The sequence below is a fragment of the Rhinolophus sinicus genome, chromosome 4 (genome assembly GCF_057876585.1).
Source record: "Rhinolophus sinicus isolate RSI-liver-muscle chromosome 4, RSI-T2T, whole genome shotgun sequence".
Lineage (NCBI taxonomy): Eukaryota > Metazoa > Chordata > Mammalia > Chiroptera > Rhinolophidae > Rhinolophus > Rhinolophus sinicus.
In genome coordinates this window covers 114,975,980-114,990,036 of record NC_142504.1, presented here as the reverse complement: position 1 = coordinate 114,990,036, position 14,057 = coordinate 114,975,980, and the positions used below count along the sequence as shown (strand labels likewise).

At 42.0% G+C, this 14,057-nt stretch overlaps 1 protein-coding gene across 3 annotated transcripts in view; it reads left to right on the top strand.

Moving 5' to 3' along the window:
• FBXO15 (F-box protein 15) overlaps positions 1-14,057 on the top strand; it is a 91,722-nt gene that overhangs the window by 24,745 nt on the left and 52,920 nt on the right. Inside the window, exons 1-4 of one of the 3 annotated variants that reach the window (XM_088798044.1) lie at positions 6,205-6,333; positions 7,547-7,675; positions 8,665-8,740; positions 10,355-10,541. The gene's annotated coding sequence lies outside the window, so the exon portion shown is untranslated. Of the gene's footprint in view, positions 1-6,204; positions 6,334-7,546; positions 7,676-8,664; positions 10,542-14,057 lie in introns of those variants that run through there. The other 2 variants (XM_088798043.1, XM_088798042.1) reach the window with 2 other exon arrangements.

Sequence of the window (14,057 nt, the reverse complement as noted above, 5' to 3'; positions counted from 1 at the left end):
ACAGAAAGATCCCCCAAAGGAAGGAATCCTTTATATTTTGAAGAACATGATCATTTTCTCTTACCATTTTTCATCTCATTAAAAAATGGCAGTTTTCAGCTGTGGGAGGAAGCAGGGAGTGTAGGTAGTCATAACAAGCTCCCGAGAGACTCTCAGCCGTAAGATGGCAGCACAGAGGGCAGCCATGCCTCCTGGTCTCCAGCATTCCTTGCGTGGCACTCGGTGGGTGGGCTGGGATGCTCAGCAGAGCTCAAGGCCCAGGACTTGGAGGAAGTAGCGACGGGTGTGTGGGGTGGAGAAGAGAGGCTTGGACTCCCCAGCTGGGGAGACATCACAGCTAAAACAATACAGCTTTGTTTGAACAGCAAAGGGCTGGCAGGGACCTCTGATGAGGACCAGAAGACATGTGCGTTGTACTATGCAAGGGCCTCTTACGCAGTGGGTGACCAGAAAGAAACAGCTCCAGAGGTAGTTATGTGGAAGAATCCCCAACAACAGTCAAGAGAAAAGCCCGTGCGTAGAGTCAAGAAAGAGAAAGACCTAGCGCTTGCTTTTGCGCAGAACCGCTCAGGGTGATGATATTTTGTGAGATGGGTGGCTGACGGGGCAGGGCTCTGAGAGGAAGCCTTTCTGACACTGTCCATCTTTAACCTTTGTGCTTTAGTGCTGTTTGCGCTATTGTTCTCCCACCCCCATCCCCACACCCAATTTGGGGACTCTTGTTCTAGACCCTCATCTATCCTTTACCAAGGCAGCAGGAGAATCAAAGTTGCTGAAAAATGAAATGCTTTGGAAATGCCACTCTGCTTTTTTTCATTTTTATTACTTTTGGAGTTGACATCGAATACCCTGCCCGATGTGGATCCAGGATATTCATTAATGAACATCTGTTGCGTTTTCTTGGGTTGAGATTTTTTTCTTTTTGTGAAAAGCTAAGGCAAATAAAGCTTTCCATTTATTTTTTATGCCTGTTAAAAGGTAAATTAGGCAGTAGTGTGTAGCCTTAGAAATCTGTGAGAACACCCAAGAAGCCACTCCAGCTAGCATAGGTCGGCCCCGGTCTCTCATGGCCCCTCAAAGCACATTTGTGAGTATTAGGAAATTTGAAATGCGATTTTCCCCCAACAACAACAATTTAAAAAAAACATAAAACCATTCTGTGTAAATTATATAAATCAAATTACTGAGCCCAATTAGAATTTTTTAAAAAATTAATCAAAATAATTAGGACCTCAAAGTCTCCAGGATAAAATAACTGGCTTAAAGTATTTTTGTTTGTTTTCCCTTTTGCAATATTTCAGGAAATTTATCAATTACAGTGGACAAGGAAGTAGATGGTGGTAATACATTCAACCTCATTCTCTGTTGTTGTGAGAATTATGTGACATATGCTTTTCCTGACATTTCATCATCCTCAAATACTTTATTCAATAATAACGTCTTTTCACTTTTGTCTCTAATATCTTTCAGTTGTTTTTTTCTGATTCTAAGTTTTATTTTCTGATATCTGGGAAGTATTTTATCTTTGAAATGGTGACATAAAAATATGCAACATGCTTCTAAATTTTAACAGCAGTTATTTTCAACTCCAGTTGACAAGTCTGGGGTTTAGAGAACCTCTGAATTTTTTTTTTTTTTAAACATAAATTTACAGAGGAGGAGCAGCGAGGCTATAAAACAAACATGTTGTTCAGGATTTTGATATGAATCACCAGATTGTGAAGGGAACTGAAAGTAACCCTGTGTGACAATCCTCCAGAACTTCTGGAGTGTTCTGAGGCATTCGGCAGAAGGTGAGGCCCCAGCTCCACCTGGAATGACATCAGTTAATGCAGGTGATCAGATCTGCATCCTCTACCTTTTTGTGCTATGAGCACGTTGAAAATCAGTGTGTCACGCCTCTGTATGATTATTAATAATGTTCCGTGGTATATATGGCATCACCAGGTTCAGTCAGGGTTTTGCTTTTTTAAAAAAAACTAAGTTGAAATGTTTGGTGAAGACAGGAGACCTGCGTTGCAATTCCCTCTGCCTAATTGGCACATTTGAATTTCTTCAGAGAAGAACAGGAAGTAGAAGACGTAAATAGAAAGCACACTGACCTTCCAAGTCTGTCAGTGGTCACACCTGCAGAAGAGGGTTTTTTCCCCCTCTTGTTCTTCTAAGAATCAGTGCTCAATCCCATACAGGAATGTGTTAAAGAGTAATGAGGCAACTTGAAAAAGGTCTTCCAAAACACTCCGAGTGAATATAATGTGCACTAGCTTTATGAAGGCCTGACAAACTTAAAAGTATTTCCCTTCATTACATGAACGGTGAAACCTGCTACATTGGCTTTCTGGAAACCAAAGGAAAGAATCTTGCTCTGCTAATTTTCTGTAGGACAGAGAATAGCTTGCGGATTGGCCCCACTGAGTTGGGATGATGGCCTGAGAAGTCCTCAGGGTGGTACTTTCCAGGTAGAATCTGGAGCCTCCTTCTGTGATGATGGCCAGAGTCACTGGCTCCATAGTGTGGGGAGGGACTTAGGCCCCATTTGTAGGGGAGAAACCTGTTCTTCTAGGACACCTCCCTTCCCATTGTCTTGGGCCCTTTTATTTCACACTCTGAGCCCTAGTACTTCAGTTTAAGATTTGATTTCCTCAAACACAAGTATGATTAGCTTCATGAATGGAGATGTCAATAAACTGCCTACAGAACGGTAGCTAATAATGTGGAACATATTAAAGAGAAGGAGATATGGTTACCGTTTTGGAAAAAGGGTTAAAAATTAAAATATATTAGTATTAGAGGAAATAAGACAGAAACTTAGAAAAAGCTTTAAAATTTTAAAGTATTTAAACTAACTTAAATTCAATTTTAATCGGTTGAATTAAATTAAACTTAATTTAAAATTATGACCTTGAAAATAAGTATTTTCTCATTTCTTTATGAGAAGTGGCCCAATAAGGGCAGCAGAAGCATTGCTTTCACTCACCCAACTTCCACAGCTCCGGTGATAATCTCTAACATTACTCCCCCCAACCAGTGCTCCTAGAAAGGCGATATATTCCATATTTGGAGTTCGCAGGACAAAGGAACTAGCACAAAGGGCTTTCGGCTAATTTAATTACAACAATTTCAGCATCAAAAAGACAATGATACCCTTAATTCAAATAAGATGAATTTGTGAAAGTCTGCAAATTTGTAAGATTGCTCAGAAAGGATAAGTTACTATCAAATGCACCCAAAAGTAGGGTGAATATAATAGGGCATGTCTGATTTTTATTGGTCTTAAAAAGTCAGGGAATGTTAGTATATGTGTGCATGTCTGTGGTTATTTTTCTAGGTCCATATCTATTTGTGAAGTACGGATGTGCACTGGTTTCATAGTCTTGCTGAGGTGAATGAATCAGTGAAATCCTAAACATAGCTTAGTATGTGATGGTGGAATCTCATGATTGCATATTTCGATTAAGATTACAATATCGTGATTAGGTCCGATGGATCTGAAGCAAGGAAGAGGGAGTAGGTCATGGTGTGGGGGCTGCTGGCAATTCCTAGAACAAAGGTGAGGGAAGAAGGTGACGGCATTTTGCATGGACTACTCATAACCAGGGAAGGCACCTATGGTCTCTTCATTAAAGTCACTGTCCTGCAGAGGTGAGGAATTAATGATGCCTCGGTGTCACCTCCCTGTGCAGAGGCCCCGTGGAATGATAACATTAGCATGCAGTCAGACACTTTCCCTCAGTTGGAGCACATCTTTAGGAAATGGGAGATTGATACAAAATTCAGAGGAGTAACGGACAGAGTCTGGAGGCCTCAAGCTGCAATACCAGTTCAGGTTCTTTATCTCAAGGACAGAAACATATTTGCTCCGTGTGGAAGATGGCTCCCCTCTGCTGGGCATCGTTCTTCCATTCCTGCCTTCCCATTTTTCAATCTTTTTATTACTCTCTGCCATCTGTTCCCAAATGCTAGAGAGCATTTGTGTACAGATGAGAATTGTCCTCAAGTGAGGCAGAATAGACAGTGAGAGGGCTGTGAATATTTTATACTTTCCAGGATCATTTTCTTTCAGAATATTAAGAATTCATGCTAACATTTGATCAAGGCTTATCTGAAGATTCCTATGCTTAGTGCAACATTTGTCTTGGTAAAAGGATAGGCAGAAACAGCTCGAATAAATTCAGAGATTTCAAAGTGCTATGGCATCATTTAGTTCATTCTGTCAGACTCACCTACCTATTAACAAAATTTTAAATGCCCCTCACTGACTATTTTTCTTTAACAAGTTTTTGAAACAGTCTCCAAACCTACAGAAAAGTTGCAAGTGAGTGAAGTACAAAGAACTCTTTTTTCTTTCTTACGTTATCTGAGAATAAGCAGCTGGCATGATGTCACATTGCATCCATATTTTGTCGTGCGTATTTCCTACAAACAAGGATATTCTCCTGCTTTTATGAGTTGAACTGTATCACCTCAAAATTCATATGTCGGAGTCTCAGCACCCAGGACCTCAGAAAGTGACTGGATTTGGAGATGGGGTCTTGAAAGATGTAATTAACTTAAAGTGAAGTTATATTGGGGGGCAACGTTGGTCCAATAGACTGGTATCCCTGTAAGAAGAGGAGATTATTTTACATAAGGAAGACTATGTGAAGACATTGGAAGAAGATGGTATTCCATAAGCCAAGGAGGGAGGCCTCAGAAGGAACCAGCTTTGATGGCCCCGTGATCTCAGACTTCCAGTCTCAAGGACTATGAGAAATTAAATTTTTGTTGTTTAAGCCATTCAGTCTGTGCAACTTTGCTATGGCAACCCAAGAAAATTATTACATCCTCACAACCACCAAACACAACCCCCATACAACAGCCACCAGAATCAGGAAATGAACACGGGCTCATTACCACCATCGAATTCTCAGACTCCTTTTAAGTTCTGCCTGTTGTTCCAATACTGCTTGTTATAATGAAACAGTCTAGGATCACGTGTTGCATTTGGCTGTCTTGTTTCTTCTCTTGCAGCCTGGTACAGTTTCTCAGGGTGTTTATATTCTTGACTTTTATGTCCTTGATACTTTTGAACATCACAGGCCAGTTATTTAGTAGAATATCCCTGAATCTGGACACGTCTAATGTTATGCATCTGTGGCAGGAACGTCACACAAGTGGTGGTGTGTCCTCACTGCCTCCTTCCATTTGCCCCATTGCTGACACTGAAGCCATGTGATGAAGGTAGGATGTGTCGGTTTCTCCCCTACAAAGTTACTCCTCCCCGCGGTGCGATTAATAAATACTAAGTTTTGTGGGGAGGTACTGTGAGACTATGTAAAAGTCCCGTTCCTTCTGAAACTTTCAATTTCTTTGTTCCTATCAGTATGGGTTTCCTATTTTATTCAGTTGGTTTTACTCTACTGTTACTCACTGTGATGTGCAGACTGTCCCAGATTTGGCCCTTCAAGCTGGCTGCTGTGTTCTTTTGATGTGTCCCTGTTATTCTTTGGCAGTTTCTAGTGTTTTGGCATAAGATGCTTTAGACTTATCTCATACCTTGCCTGCCCCAGGCCGGGAATCATTCATTTCTGCAAAGAATTCTGTTTTCTTTTTTAGTGAGAATTGGTAGTTAAAAACTTGACTCGGGCATCTGTGGGGAGAGTTCATGTATATATGGCCTTTTGACACTGCATACTTGGTTACATGGGTTAGTCTGTCCCCGAAAAGCAAAATTGAATTTTTGTGGTCACATATTTCCACTGTGTAAAAAAAATGTGGCATTTAATTCTAAAACATCTATCTTAGTCAATGTGAACAGTTATTTTTGAGCAAAGGTACGTAGACAGAAGTGGTAATTGCAGATTATAAGCTGCCCATATTCCAGACTCATGCTCAGTGGGATATGCATGTTTGCCTTTGACCCTCACATCTCTTGGTCCCCATGTCACCTGGGAAGGAATTGAGACTCAGAGAGATTAAGTAAAATAATCCACGTCATGCCACCAGTCAGTGGCAGAACACGGATTTCATTCCTGGGTTTATCTAGCTCTCAACCTATACCCTTAACTGCTTGACCATAAAAAGTTTAATAATTGTCAAATCATAGTTAATTCTATCTTGATTTTTGCAGTATTATCAAGATTTCTCAGAAGACTTCTTTCTCTAAAGAGTGGAAATATAGGTTATTTGATCATTGATTTCTACAACGTTTCTGCAGCCACACATAGAAAAGCCTCATGGAGGAGCATCTTCTTTATCCAGCCAGCTGGACGGCTTGGCTCATGGTCTCGTCCAACACACTGAGTGGGAACCTCACCTCCTTAGTGAGATGGGAACCTCACCTCCCCCAGAGAGGTAGGAACCTCACTTCCCCAGTGAGATGGGACCTCACTTCCCCAGTGAGATGGGACCTCACTTCCCCAGTGAGATGGGACCTCACTTCCCCAGTGAGATGGGACCTCACCTCCCCCAGTGGGATGAGACCTCACCTCTCCAGTGAGATTGGACCTCACCACCCTAGTCAGATGGGACCTTCCCTCCCCAGTGAGATTGAACCTCACTTCCCCCAGTGGGATGGGACCTCACCTCCCCCAGTCCACTGGGATCTCACCTCCCCCACTCCTGGTGCTTCTGTGATTGGGCAGCTGATGTCCTCTCACACGTGAAAGCAATCACAGGGCAGGGCAAAACAGGATTCTTGCAACTAAAATCCTAATAATGAACAAGGGCAGTTGGAGATAGTAGCGATGAAAAAAAAAAGGTTATATGTGGAGTGCAGTGTGTGAGAAAAGATTTTGTAGCATAAAGAAACCATTTCTCCTTTTCAGTGATATTTCCAGACAAGGTTTTAAAATGGACAGAGGCAATAGCTTCAATACTTTTCCAAATAGTTCTGCTCAATATAATTTCAAACCAGGTATTTGAATGGCATATTAAAAATGCTTCTGAGCCAAGGATTTATTTCCTTTTTGCTATGTATATTATTTTGACCAAAAGACAGAATCTAATAAAGCTAAAACTTTCAAGCACATTGAACAATTCAATCTTCCTTCTCCTTCTGCAAATACGTTCAACTCTGAAGGCTGGTCTCCTATGAATTATAATGTAATGCTGGTTTCCATAAACACGACTTCATAATGTCATCATTTCCATAAATAGCCACAGGGTATTTCTGAAGTCCACTGCAGGTAGGCAGAAAAATCACATGCGAGCTTTCCCTCTGGCGATCATGTCACGAGGACTTCATGGTAACATCAGAAAAAGGTGCTAGTTTGGGTGGACAAAGACCTGAATTACTTTTTTGAACTCAAGAAATTCACTATAGTTTTAACCTTGAGCAGATGGGTGACTGGCCACCATCTACTGTGGAGTCCCTGTGGTTGTTTCTAACCCAGGCTCCTGACATCTGATCAGCCATATTACAGAGCACCGTAATTGTGGAATACTGTCTGTGCTTTTATGGTTTTCAGGGGAAAAAGAGACAGCTCTATAGAAGCTGAGCTTTTTTGGAGAACTTTGTTAGTTATAATCTACTCTCTTTCCCCCTTTCTTTCCCCGGTGCCTGGAGGACGGAGAAGGCTCAGCTGGATGGAAAGTGGCTTGGAAACCGTGTCTGACCCTCAGCTTCCTACTTCCCCTCAGGACACAGGGAACCTGATGAAAGCTGTGCTCGGGCGACTTTCTTTGCTCTCACCAGGTAGTCAAATAATTTACCTCTGCAGCAGGTTAAATATCCTTTAGAAACGGAGTTACCTTCTGTGTGCTGGGTTTTATTACATGACCAGAGATGACATGTGAACAGATGGGAGCAGACCCCTGAGAAGCAGAACTGGTTAGGACAGTCACGTCTGAGTTCTGGAGAAAGAGATGTTGAAGTATAGCCCTGCGTAGCGTCTCTGAGACATCGCGATCTCGTGATTGTGTGTTTATTGAATCCCTAAGGTGTTGTCCCCAGTGAAAAGATAGCCTACTGAGAGAGACGGAGCTAGCACACACAGGAAACTCAGGGAAGGGTAAGGCTGCTCCGGCAGTTACACACAATGGTGGGCGTTCCCTTGGCCGGTGGTTCCCAATTCATCCGGTGACTTGGGAAAACCATTAAAACTACAGTGGGTGCTTAGTGGACTGAACGGTGCAGACACAGGAAAATGATCCACATAAGGAATTAATATTTTACTCCAAGAATAGAATATGCCTTTTTCCTTTATTCAAGTTTTTTCCCCTCCCTCTGTAGAATGTTGTTTTCTATGAAGTTCTTGATGCTTCTTGATGTGTTACTCTGTAGGTATTTTGTCTCTTAAGCACATTACATGTAATTAAGTCTCAGAAGAAATTATGAAATTGGTACTGTTAGGATCCCATTTTATAGAGAAGTGAAGTAAAGTACCTGTCACGGTGGTGGGCAGAATTGGACTTTAACTCAGCTAAGGCTGTCTGAGTCTCGAGCAAAAATGCTTGCTCAGAAACTGTATTGCTTCTTAAGAAAAGTAGATTGAGTCTTTGGATCTGTTTACTGCAAATAAGAAAATAAACATTTGAGGAGCTGGTCTGAGAAAAAGATGGAGTACGGGTGCTGGCAGTGGCGAGATCAGTGGGGTTCTCTGCATCTTTAGCTGACTTAATGAAATGGCTCATTTCTCATTCTGTGCTTCTTCCAACCGGTCACTCTCGTCTCTCCTGATCCAGTGAGATCCACAAGAGTTATCTTGCCTGATTTAAATCAAGAAGAAGGAACATAAAGGTGTGTCAAGATGGCCTATAGGTAGGCAGATATCTTTATTACAGACTGTTAAGGAGATAATAGGGAGAAGATGAGAAAATGGCGGAGGAAAGAGGGACACTAGCGAGGAGAGGTAAAGAGTCAGAGATGGTGATGGAGAGATGGGGACACAAGAGAGGAGAAACATGGTGGTGGGGGGGAAACTGAGGTTTGATGGATTTTAAACAAGAGTTAGAAACTGCATCCTTTTGGTGGTGGGGGGACAGAAGGGGGTAGCTTTGATCTTCCGTGTGGTCACCTGGGTAGGGAAGTGTTTGGCCCCTCTGTAACTACTACTTGGGGCTCCCACACCCCAGAATCCCAAGTCTCTAGACTCTAGAGTGTGCAGGTGCCTGTCATGTAGGAGGAATGCCAGCAGCCATCTTGGAAGTGACCTCAGGGCTGCAACCACAGGGAACCAAATCAGGAACACATCCAAGTCTGCGTGCAGTCAACGTGCGAGCGGCACTTGCGTCCCCACTGCTACCCCATAAGGAGAGCACGGCAAGAGCCTCAGGTACTGGGTGGCATCGTGAATGACAACTTCCCATTGGGTCTTAGGAAACACACTAGCACTTCTGGATTAAATAAATTAGAAATAAAATAAATCAGTATTAACAATAACAAATAATAATGCCATCATATTTGATAAGGACAAAAATGAACATTTTTATAACTCTTTGACATGAAAAATAAGGAACCTATTATGATCCAATTATATTACTTGAAACTACTTGGAAGGACATATATTATTTTTATGTATTATGTCCATTTCATAACTCTATCGGCTAAAGGCAAATTGATATCAACGACTGTGACATTTAGCTTAATAAGTTTAGGGTTTTTATCTGAATTGTTCCTAGATAAAATCGGCAGCATTTACTGGCAGTCCATCACACACAGCAGCTGGCGGCTTCCAGGAAAAACAGAGTAGATTTTCATCATCTGTGCCAAAGACAAGGCGTCCTGTTTGGTTCACGGAGAAATCAATACACTTTTCTTTAGCGTCTCCTCTATAGGCAGAAAGCCATATGCCTTGTACAGCATTTGTTTGTTGATAGCATTTACTTCTGGCAATTTTGCTGAAATAAATGAACATTCCCCTCGCCATGTTCTCATGTGACGTGAACGCTGAGTGAATGACAGTGACAATTTCTCATAAGTGAGACTCCCTTTTGGACTCGAGTATCATTGTGGACAAAAATCATTTTGATCCTTCTCTGCGTTCATCGATGTGCCCGCCCCTCCCACGATGCGATGCCATCAGAAGTGTGAGCAGTATATGCAGCTGTTGATACCAATTGCGAGGTGTGAAGTCAGGATTCGCAATTCGATAAATTTGGCCTTTTCAATGAAACTGTCACTTTGGTATGCTTTCTTCTATTATTATCTGTTTAATTCCTCAGATCTCAAAGTAACAAATGGTGTCGGTACATGTTAGATATCTTATGAGGCATTTGCATGTCTGTTGTGCACTGTTTTTAACAAAAGTTCGTCACAAATTCCATGAAAAAGGGAAGAGGACCGAAAGAGGAGAGGGTGAGGCATTTTATAGTTTATCAGAAATCTCAGTATTATGATTGTACACCAGTGGAGCACTGATGAATCTTTTCTTAGGTTTGGTGGTGAATCTGGAAATAGGTGGAAAAGGGACAGAGTGCCTTAAGCGAGTCATCTGGCTGTCGGGAGAATTGGGGAAGAACCTTTCTTACGAGCGCCATGTAAACAACGGGCTGCTGGTAGCATCGTGTGCTGCACAGTGAAAACCAACACGGGGTCAAGATGCCAGACCCACAGTCAATCGGTAAGTATGGAATATCCAACACGTCTGCTTAATGTAAATGACTGTTCTGAGCTGCTTCAGTGGGAGTTTCAAGTAAATAGTTACATCATTTTCACTGTCATCAAAGAAATGGTTTACCATGAAAACATTCGTGGTAAAGTGCACAAAACTCTCTCTAGGCTCAATTCAAAGCATTTACTGAGGTCCTGCTATCTATTTGATCAGAATCTTACTTCTTTTCTTTGCATTTTTGTTTTGTCATATTATGAAGTAAGTGGTTGTACAAGCTCGTTCTATAAACCATTTTTTGCTGCCATATATATAATATGTTTTATATATATTTGTTTCATGTATATATATGTTTTTCTTGTGCCAACCCTGCTCCTGGGTTGTTCCAACCCTCTAGAGGCATCAGATTACGTTATTTTGGCTATAATTTTGTCTTACTAATGCAGGGCTGCCTTGGGATGTGACAGGACTGCATCTAATTTTGCTGCCTTCTGTTTCTCCTAGCTGGCATACCAGGAACTCAGCAGCTTTCCAAGTCACTTCTGAGTAATGTGTTGCCCATGTATTAGAACTATAGATGTTTCTAAGGCTTGGCTTTCACAAACATTTTTGAGAACCTGCTATAATACTTTCCACACACTCTGAGAACTGGAGGTGCAAAAATGAAAATGACACCTTCTTTATTTACCACCTGAAGGGAAGAGGAGAGATTCCCTGGCAGCTGCAATATATTGAAGTGCCAGCTACTGTTGAAACGCCTTCCGTACCAGCTCGTGGAATCCTTGTAAAGACCTTGAGGTCATATTGTTGTCCTCATGTGAACCATGAGGGAACTGAGCTGTGGAGAGCTAAAGAAAGGTTAGAGGCAACATTAGGTACTGGTTCAATACCCAGGATTTGAGATTCAGACAGACCTGGTGTCAAATACCCGGGTCCGAGGTCACACAAAGCAGATGTTCTTGAGCCAGTCACTGACTGCAGACGTTTTTGGTTGCCTCCTGAAATGTGGGCACTAAAAGATATGTCCACATTCTAACCCCTAGAACCTGTGGATAGTATCTTCTAAGGCCAAGGTGTGATTAATTGAGGATCTGGTGAGGATGAGTTCATCTCACGTTATTTGCTTCAGCCTCGAACTAGCACAACTGTGGACCTGGTCCCACGGGGTTTCAGGGTAGGGGATACGGTTCAGCCCCGGCTGTATGCACATGATGTGACTTCTTTACACGATGAGCCCAGTGTTTACCATCTCTGTGCCGACCACACTGAACAGGAAGAAACATGCTATTTTCTTAGCGGTTCTCCCTGTTTTGGGGGCATATTGTTCACATGGCTCTGTAACATGGGGAGGGTCTGGGAGGTGCGGTGGGAGGTGAACCCAGATGGGAATCAGATGAGGTCAGTTCCAGTCCCCTAGAGGATGGTGACCCCTTGCTCTTGTTCCTTGTCAGGCAGACACAGGATGTGTTAAAAGGCCCTAGAAGATTGAATGCATTGGTTCCCAAAGACCAGTAAGGCCCCACATTCCCCATCGGTAAAGCAGGAGCCCCTGGTCCACCCCACATGGCGGCGAGGACCAAAGGAGACAATGTCTGGTAAACTTTTGGCTTCACCAATAAGGGGTCTGGGGCTGTGGGAGAACTGGCTGGTGGTTTTTGTGCCCTGTAACTGCATTGTCAATACTTGTGAGCCATAAAGAATGTCTTGTGGCCCTGATTTTTCCCGTGTTTCCCCAAAAATAAGACTGGGTCTTATATTAAGGTTTGCTCCAAAAGATGCATTAGGGCTTATGTTCAGGGGATGTCATTCTGAAAAATCATGCTAGGGCTTATTTTCCAGTTAGGTCTTATTTTTGGGGAAACATGGTATGTGGCATTTTATGGAATTCTGAAAATGCCACCGAGGGAAGGAGGAACCTTACCCAACAAAACTGCAACTTCCACAACTGACCTGGTGAGAAAGGAGTGCGTACGTGGCCTGATGTTAAGTATTGAGACAACTCCAAGTAGCTGAGAATGTTGACTAGCAAAACACGCATGACAGTTTTAAGGACCCATGAGTGGAAATGTTGAACGTCAGGGTATGAAAGCCTAAGCCCATGGAGTCTGACCTTGCCCAGGGTGGCTGGGGGAGGGGGAATCTAAGGGAGAACATGGAGATGTGATGTTGTAATCAGGGCTCTACCGACGGGATTTAGCTTTTCAGGACAGCTGGGGGTCACTGAGGGCTGTGGGTGGGTTCAGAGCAGGCAGATCCGAGTTTTAGAAAGCTACTCTTGTGCTGTGGGCAGGAAAGATTCCCTGGAGTGAAACTGGGGGGCAGAGACCTGACTGAGGAAATGATTGTATGTAACTCCCCAGCTGACAGCCGCTAGGCACACGTAACGTGGGGAAGAGAGAAGGGGGAACAGGGAGTAGGACATGGATTAAAAACTACCATAGGAAGGAGGAAAAAAGCGTTGCCCAAACTGTAAAATTAGGTATAATTGAGGACACACAAAAACATCACTGAGAGAAACAAATGTAAGGATATTATAGTGGAGAACAAAAGCCAGTTTTCAGGTAATATCTATACACAAATGCAGAGTTTGGGGAGACAAGGATTCAATGTAACAAGCTAAATATTAATAAAGCCCAAGGCTGAGAGGCTGAAGGATACACTCAGGCCTGGAACACCCGGTAGGTGTAAGTGGTCTGATTTTCCCCTTCTAAAATTTAGGGTACTTGGCTTGTATAAAAGTTATCACTGCATGCAGCGGTGGCTCCATGCTTTGAGGACCCTGAGGCTTAGGCAGTTTTTGGAGTCTTCTGTAAAAAACGGAATAGAAAATTATGAATACAAAATTAGGTGCTGGCCTTCGGGGTCTGGGAAAGTGAGGGAGCCTGGATCCATTACCTTCTGGGTAGATCCGCCCGCGGGCAGTAGAAGACGTGAAGTCTAATAAAAGCATGAAAAGCCATGGACCCCACCTTCCCAGGGAAGAACTTGCCTGAGGACCAGCCCCACAAAGTTTACCCCCACCCCCTCTCCCATCAGACTCGCTCTCCAGAATGTGGGCTTTCTTTACTTTTTTCATTGAGTTTGTCACATATGTATGTATCTCCAACTAATATGTGTATATATATATATATACACATACACACATATATATGCATATATATAATATTTATTTATATTATGTATTATATATACATTTATATAAATTATATATAAATTATATTTATATAAATTAAATAATTTATTGAATAATTTAAACATTAAATTTATATAAATTATATAAATTATTATATTTATACGAATTATTTATATTAAATTATATTTATATAAATTATATTTATTTATATATTTCTATATGTATCTACATATAGAAATATATATATTATTTATTTATTTCTGAACTTTATATAATGTCAAAATGCATGTATTATTTTCCCTTTTGGCTCAAAGTATTTGAGATTCCTCTCTGCTGACGCATGTAGCTGTCCTTGGTCCCTTTTCCCTCACGTTGCCTAAAGGCAGGCGGTGCAT